The sequence below is a fragment of the Coregonus clupeaformis genome, chromosome 29 (genome assembly GCF_020615455.1).
Source record: "Coregonus clupeaformis isolate EN_2021a chromosome 29, ASM2061545v1, whole genome shotgun sequence".
In the NCBI taxonomy this organism is placed as follows: domain Eukaryota; kingdom Metazoa; phylum Chordata; class Actinopteri; order Salmoniformes; family Salmonidae; genus Coregonus; species Coregonus clupeaformis.
Genome location: NC_059220.1, coordinates 35,464,122 through 35,472,627, shown reverse-complemented (window position 1 = coordinate 35,472,627; position 8,506 = coordinate 35,464,122). Strand labels below are relative to the sequence as shown.

Genomic DNA, 8,506 nt, shown 5'->3' with positions numbered 1-8,506 from the left:
CGCCGACTGGTAAACAAATAAATAAACATCACATCAATAACTCAACACTCATAAACCAGAAGAAACATTTGAAATCTTAGACACATGAACCACAGTCTGAAGCCTTCATGTTCTTTAAAGGTACAAAGTATTAAGTTTGATGCTCCCCTTTTATTTATGGAACAACAACACTGATACCGGATACAAACACATCCCCCTCCTCTCCCTCCTGCTCTCTCTCAATTAGCTTGATGGCACACTGATGAAAGGATAGATGCGGATAAATGTGAGGATATTTATTGAATGGGCTCTATCTCACCACATCAGTAGCCTAACAGTAGCTAGAATACATGAATCCAATAGATTACCAAGAGGAGATGTATTGTTTGGGGTTCACCACTAGATGTCGTAGTGGAGTTGTGGAGCCACATATATACCATTAGTCTCTACCTGCATCAGGTTGATCCTCATCTTCTGGGGCGGAGAAAACTTATATTTTTCTCTGTGAGGAGGAGCTACTCTGGATCACCGGCCATGCACACGGTGGGTTGAAGACAGAGAGATTAACGGAGGATTTGTTTACAGCTGTTTAAATATCGGTGATGCCTGTCAGACTGTTCAATACAGTCTGATCATTAAGCTACATCAGTCCGCGAAGAGAGATAGGCTACACGCCGACAGACCTGAACTGTCCCAAACCCGCTCTACACGCAGGTAAAGTGCTCTGGAATGTAATGCGGGATTGCTGCAAGATTTGGGGAAATTCCTGGAGCATTTATGCTGCAGACACATGTAGCCTACTTAACTGTAATTTTAACTTTAGAAAATAACTGCATGCATTACATTGTTTGTTTGTCGAAAATGTAGCAAATATTCAGAAAAGTTAGCCACTGTTGGAAAGATATAAATGGACAAATGTCAAATGTTCTCCAGATTTAAATAGGCCTGTTTTTCTGCCTTAAAGATCTGTTAATCTAGCCTAGTAATTGCTCTAAACCGGAGGTTGGTTGTTTTTTGTCATACTGGTATATCAGTTTATATTAGACCTGTAGTTAATTGCAAGATAATAGAGCGCAGTGTGTGAGTGTGTGTGGTCGTTATGTGGTGTTGAAAAGGAATGACGTTTAGGCCACAAGGTTTATTACAGATCCATTAGGGCTGTAGCCTACCATCTTGGAGGTAATTGTTACATTAAAAGAGCATGGGCTCATAGTTCACCTCTCATCTCCCGAGAGAGACAGCGGGTTCTGAGACAGCGACGGGTCCTGGTCGGTCCCGGTCCCGGTGTGTGCTTTGCTCTCCTCTCAAACCTCTCCTCATAATTGTTTTGACGGTGCCGCCTGGTTGTCGCCCTCCCCGGGCCCTGGGGGAAGTCCTGGCCGCAGACAGGCAGCCTAACCCGGGCCCGACATGCTGGGTCCTGACGCTCTCTGAAGTCTGGAGCTTTGAACTACGGCTGCAGCGCTGAGGGTGGAAATCAATCCCTCTCTCTCTCTCTGTCCCTCTCCCTCTCTCCCCCCAGCACACCGCCGCAGTTTTTCATGTTTGAGGGAGAAAGGATAAAGAAAGAAGAAACGTCAGAAAGAAAAAGTGTAACTCATCTTCAAAAGCGTTAGTATGGCGCCGCAGGATTAAATGGATGAAAGGAAATACTGATCATAATAACAACAAAAGCAGCAATGATAATATTAATATTTGCGTAGTAATAATTCTGATAGGCTAATAGCTTTTTTAGTAGCCTAGTAAAGAATTTAGCTGTATCACTGAAATTCTGCTGATAACATTTACAAAAAAAAATTAAAGTGATTTTTATATATTTTTAAAGAAATCATATGTTCTTTTGAAGGTCTAGATTATTCTGTTTAAGGACAATGGTGACGTGTGCCTGACCAGCCTGCACTATAGACCTAATAGGCTATATTAAGTTTACAAATTAATGCAGATTTCTGGGGAACAAACACATGCAATCAGCTGATTTGAATATCCTGTCTCCAGATACATGGCAGAAAGTTCTCATATTATGTCAGATAATATTAAATTCAAACAATATGTATCCTAATATAGATTCAAATTTAACACTCAAGCTTTTAATCAGTTTCCAAGATATCTCCCTGTAAAGTGATTGAGCTCGTCTCAGTTTCTAGCCTATCACCACAGGAGGAGAGAGTTTCTGAATTCATTGATCTCAGATCATAGATTTTGAACTCCTTATCATTAAATGTGTAAATAGATAACGATACGAGCTGACCTGTAACATATGTTGTTCTAACTCCCAAAATACACTGTAATCTAAGCAGATCCAATGTCCATATATTAACATGGTGTGTAATTGAAGGAGTGTATCCTCCATGCATCAATTCACTTTCAGTAATAATTGTGTTATAACCTAATGTGTTTTAGGAGAGCAGAGGGAGAAAAGGCAGAAGGATGGGTCACTGCTCTCTCTCTCTTCTACTGTATGCCTTGCTGTTTGAGGCTACAGAGACGTTGTCAGTCCGTCAGACCAAAGCCCAGGGTCCCATAGCCCACTGCTCGGAGTCCTCTACACACTAGAGCCCAGCCCCACTCAGACCCCTCTACTTTTGTGCTACAGACACCATAATCATCCCACACTAAACACAAATAGACTGACAGACAGAGAGTCAGCCGTTCTGCTGTCATGCTAAAAAAGAAGGAACAGAGAGACACAGACAGAAACTGTTTTGCCCACCTACTAGATAGACAGAGACACAGTAAATGGCCTCGCCCACCTACAGTAATGCTCAATAGACAAAGAGAGAGACGAAGGAGATATGGAGGGAGAGACGTTCTGCCCCAGTGGAGGTAAAGAAGAAGTGAAGGATCAGGGAGAGGCAACGATGAAAGACAGATCACTGTAAGACAGAAATCAAAGGGACTACTGAGTGGAGCGGCTGGAGGTGTGTGTGTGTGTGTGTGTGTGTGTTTGTTGCGGCTCCTTTTAATGTGCATTAAGAGTTTGTTTTTCCTGCTCTCTGAAAGGGGACAGTCAGTCTGTAATTAAAGCAATCAAAGATGAAGAGAGATGAAGAGACTACACCAGATACACAAACACACACACACATGCATGCATGCATGAACACACACATGCATGCACACAGTTGTATCAGTACAGCCTTTTTAATTTTTTTTTACAGTGTAGTCTTTCAGGAAAGAAATGTATCTCTATCCTTTCAATCCCTTCCTCTCCCACCTACTCACTTCCAACTGCTGGTAATACGTGGGTGTATTTTAATGTGTATTTAAATGTGTATTTAATACTTGTGCTGTTTGTTGGCTGGAAAGTATTGAGTTATAATGAGAACAAACTGTCTTCAGTACCCAATGTGTTCCCTTCCCCCAGTCCTGTTTATGATGTTTCTGCATGGAGGTTGGTTGTAGTGGTAACATGTGTTTGAGATCTGCAAGGATTTGGCAGGTCTGTCTGTATTAAAGAGGAATAATTGGCTTTTAGAGGAGAAATCCTCCAGTATCTGACTGATTGTGTTTAGGAGTTGTTCATGAGTTGGAAGCAGCAGGATGGTGTGTTGTGTGTGTGTGTTCGTACGTTTGTGAGAGAGGAGATAGCAAAATGTGGAGAGGAAAGTACAGGAGAAAAGAAGAGAGGAGAGAAGGCTTTAGAATGGAACACAGACATTGACTACAGAAGGTGGAGACTAATGCCAAGAGTCCAGAACTTCACTTCATTCAAGTGTTTGTTTAATTGTCATCAGAACTAAACCACAGGCATATAAAACACATAGCGCTTTGTGTTTGTGCATGCGCATGTATGCACGCATGTGTAGTTGTGTGTGTGTTTGTGTATGTGCGTGAATATGCACGTGTCTGTGTGAGAAAGGGTTTAATTGGGTTCTTGGCTTCATCTCCTCCCTGATTGCTTTGTTAGAGAAGCCACTTCCTAATCTGACAGAGTCATTATTGACTCACAGTAAATATCCATTACGGGGTTAAACAGTCATTTCCGTTACATCCTTTAGATGATAGATCACATCTGTTACCACAGAGACAGATTAGGGACCAAGGGGTTAGGGTTAGAGAGAGATAGAATTAATGTAGAGGAAGGGAGCTTGGGATAAGGCCCGGGGTACAGGGTTAGGGAACAAGTTGGGGAACAGAAAAAAACAACAACAACAAATGTACTAAGCCATGGGCCCTATTTAATCAATTATGTTTACCAGGTTTACAGAAATAACTCCAAAACATATTTTGCTGCGTGAACATTAGGATTCACATAGAAAGTTAAACTAGACTGGATATCTAGGATCATTCTGAACATTCTGTCACTTTATGGTAAGAATGGAGTATCTGTCTGATCCTGTGGTATTGGTAGAATATTTCCCAGGGTTCCCAATAAAGTCTCTAGCTGTCACTCTGTTCTGACAAAGACAGACATAGCTCCACACACAGACAATATATCAGGTTCTATATATATTGCTCCATAGCTGTCAATCACTGTCAATCACTGTTACATCCATTTGAATTCAATCACTGTCTGAGAGCAGCATCCCTTTGACAGCATCCCTTTTTATTTAAACAAAACTTTCCATACATGTTTGCCCAGGGAAGAAGTGAATGCCAAAACATTCAGGAGATAAAGGTGGTCAAAGTTTACCCAGTTTGCATACCCCGCCCTACCATGAAAAATCCATGTCTTCATCACTGGAAAATATAAATGGTTGAGTTTAATATTATTTAAAAGCTTACAAGCAGTGTTGTCATCCTGTTCCATTCTGCTGATTAGTGATGGTTATTGATGAGAGAGAGAGAGAGAGAGAGAGAGAGAGAGAGAGAGAGAGAGAGAGAGAGAGAGAGAGAGAGAGAGAGAGAGAGAGAGAGAGAGGGGGGGGGGGGGGGGGGGGGGAGGGGGGGAGGGAGAGAGAGAGGGAGAGAGAGAGAGAGAGAGAGAGAGAGAGAGAGAGAGAGAGAGAGAGAGAGAGAGAGAGAAGTGACCCGTGACCCCTGTATAATCGTATCTGTGTGTGAGCACCTCTGTAAGCTGTAGGGTCTAGTAGAGTATTATAAGCCATGCCCGAGGTGTAGGTCTGTAGAAAGTATTTCTTTGTGCCCGGGGTGTGGGTCTGTCAGCCCGTTAATGACACAGATAATGACTCTCAGTGTGTTTATGTGAGATTAACTCTCGTTAGAAGATGAATTCCCTGCGGCCTGGGGAGACTGAGGTTGGCTTTCAACACAGACATGTCCCGACAGAGCGAGAGGGAGGGAGAGAGGGGGGACAGACAGAGGGAGAGGTGGGGGACAGACAGAGGGAGAGGTGGGGCACAGACAGAGGGAGAGGGGGAGCACAGACAGAGGGAGAGGGGGAGCACAGACAGAGGGAGAGGGGGAGCACAGACAGAGGGAGAGGGGGAGCACAGACAGAGGGAGAGGGGGAGCACAGACAGAGGGAGAGGGGGAGCACAGACAGAGGGAGAGGGGGAGCACAGACAGAGGGAGAGGTGGAGGACAGACAGAGGGAGAGGGGGAGCACAGACAGAGGGAGAGGTGGGGGACAGACAGGGAAAGGAAATGAGTGCGAGAGAAGCAGAGAGAGGAAGGGGGAGAGAGAGAAAAGGGAAAGAGTGAGACGGAGCAAGAGGGATAGAGAAGAGAGAGGGAGGATAAGAGAGAGGGAGGATAGAGAAGAGAAAGGGAGGGAGGGATAGAGAAGAGAGAGGAAGGGATAGAGAAGAGAGAGGGAGGGATAGAGAAGAGAGAGGGAGGATAGAGAAAGAAATATAGAGAGAAGGGAGAGAGAGACGCTCTTCAAATAGAGCGATGCATTCCAGTGTGTGTGTGTTGGGTGTGTGGGGCGCCGGGGACAAGCGGGGGTGTGAGGAGCTGGGCTGGAGCCTGATGAAAGCTTCAGGGTGTGTGTGTGTGTGTGTGTGTGTGTGTGCGTGTGTGCTGCATGTGTTCGATTAGTCTGATAATGAGGTGCTCGGGGCAGAGTCGTTTGGCAGCTCTCTCTTCCTTTTCAGAAGACAAGATTTTTCATCAAAATAAAAAGTTACATTTTCTTATCTTTATCCTGAAAGCCCAGCAGCGCCACTGGGTCTCCTACACACACACATACACACACACACACACACACACACACACACACACACACACACACACACACACACACACACACACACACACACAGTCTCACACACACCGGTTGTGGTTCAATTAAGCTAATTTCAGCTCAGAAGCCAGGTCTGTATGTGTGTGTGTTTGTGTATGAGGGCTGTGATTAAATAGGATCAAAGGGAAAAGGATGTGACCGTTTTAGAAGATCAGCTCCATTTAACATGTGAACGTTTCTCTCCAGTTACAGAACCACACTGACCTGAAACACAGGAACCGCAATGTGGAACATAGATAAACCTGGGTCTGGTTGGTTGAATCGGAACCGTCTTGGAGACTTAGTCCCCACCCCCACCCACACTCCCAACCCCCTCTCCTATCACCACTTACCCACCATTCCCCCATCCTGTCTTCTGAAACCATGAAAAAAAGAGGGCATGGACTCAATCTCCTTCTTAAAGTAGTGTAATCAATCTAATCTGTGTCTTATTGATTGACTATTTACAGTGTAGTAGTTAGTGGTGAACTCTATCTCTGATTCCCATCAGTTGTTTTTGTGATCGTCAGTGTGTCTCTCGGACACTTCAGTTGAGCTGTCACAGAGAGAGAGAGAGACGTTTCCCAAGGTTGGGATAGACTGAGGGGTGTCGGAGGGAGCACTATGCTCTTTTCTTCTGCTGAATGTGTGTGTGTGTGTGTGTGTGATACCTGAGTTCGGGTGACAGCGGGACCCCTAAGCAGACCAGCTAAACACGTTCTCTCTTTATTGATCATCTGATACAATAACAGCTCCATGAATATAACTATTACACACACTGCATGGTGCCTGCATACAGTACACCAACACTACAGCCTCTTAATGTCTGGATAAAGGGTTTGTTCAATCTGTGAAACTACAGTAAACAGCCAGTCACTTCTCTCTCTCCTTTCCTCTCTCTCTTTCAACCTGTTGTTTCTTGCATATGCTGCAATTATCTGTCAGAGACTCCATGAGAAATTTACTTGATAACAATAATTACAGTATGAGTGTGTGTGAGACACAACCTCTCCAATGCAGAGACTGTGCGTCATAGTTACTATTCAAATACATATTTGCAGTGAATATAATTTCCCCTGAAGACAGCCTTAGGTGTTGCTGTGAGCTATGAGACAGAATTGTCTTACATGTGAATTTCCCCATCCGATCCTGGATTTGTCTAATTGACTTTATGTACTGTATGTTTGTGTAAGAGTGTGATCTACACTTCCGTAGTACTACATTTACATTTTAGTCATTTAACAGATGCTCTCCTGAGCTAATTACAGGAGCAATTATGGTTAAGTGTCTTGCTCAAGGGCACATCGACAGGTTTTCACCTAGTCGGCTCGGGGATTCAAACCAGCAACCTTTCGGTTATTGGCCCAACGCTCTTAACAGCTAGGCTACCTGCAGCCCATGTCACTAGGGATGTATAGAGACAGTTTGGGACTAATTCAAGATTTGAGAGATAAAACACTATCACACTTGAACACTTGGTGTTTTTCCAGTAGTAGCATAATGTTCGTCTCTATGTAGTGTAAAGGCTTTTATACTATTGGCTATTTATTCCCACAAACAAGACAGAGTGTTGGAGTGTTGAGATTCACTTTTAAAGACTTGGCTGCTTACTGGAGCCATATGATCCATCTATGATAGATAGATGTTATATCTTTGATAGATCTATGATCTATCTATTATGTATAAGGTGTACGCATCGTACAGTACTGTACACACTGGCACACTGAGAAACCTCTCTACCGCCTCTGTGTTTTATCTGTGGTCATAAAGCCGTCAGATAGAAAAAGAGAGATTGGGGCCTCCCGAGTGGCGCAGCGGTCTAAGGCACTGCATTGCAGTGCTAGGGGCATCACTACAGACCTGGGTTTGATCCCGGGCTGTATCACAACTGGCCGTGATCGGGAGTCCCATAGAGCGGCGCACAATTGGCTCGTCCGGGTTAGGGGAGGGTTTGGCCGGGGGGCTTTAGTTGGCTCATTGTGCTCTAGCGACTCCTTGTGGCGCGCCGGGTGCCTGCAGGCTGTCCTCGGTCGTCAGGTGAACAGTGTTTCCTCCGACACATTGATGTGGCTGGCTTCCGGGTTAAGTGGGCGGGTGTTAAGAAGCGCGGTTTGGCAGGTCATGTTTTAGAGGATCCATTACTTGACCATTGCCCCCCCCCGAGCCCATTGGGGAGAGTTGAAGGAAGAGAGAGAGAGAGAGAGAGAGAGAGAGAGAGAGAGAGAGAGAGAGAGAGAGAGAGAGAGAGAGAGAGAGAGAAGAGAGAGGAGAGAGAGAGAGAGAGAGAGAGAGAGAGAGAGAGAGAGAGAGAGAGAGAGAAGTCATGCAGAGGAACAGCTCCTGACTTGTTATAACTTTTTGTTTGTTAAGAGCGAGATTGACACGATTCAATTAGCAAAAAAT

General features: G+C 44.5%; 1 protein-coding gene across 1 annotated transcript in view; it reads left to right on the top strand.

Moving 5' to 3' along the window:
• Positions 1-517: 517 nt before the first annotated feature.
• The window catches only part of LOC121571731 (tumor necrosis factor receptor superfamily member EDAR-like), a 62,054-nt gene continuing 54,065 nt past the window's right edge, over positions 518-8,506 (top strand). Inside the window, exon 1 of the mRNA XM_041883376.2 lies at positions 518-693. The gene's annotated coding sequence lies outside the window, so the exon portion shown is untranslated. The remainder of the gene's footprint in view (positions 694-8,506) is intronic.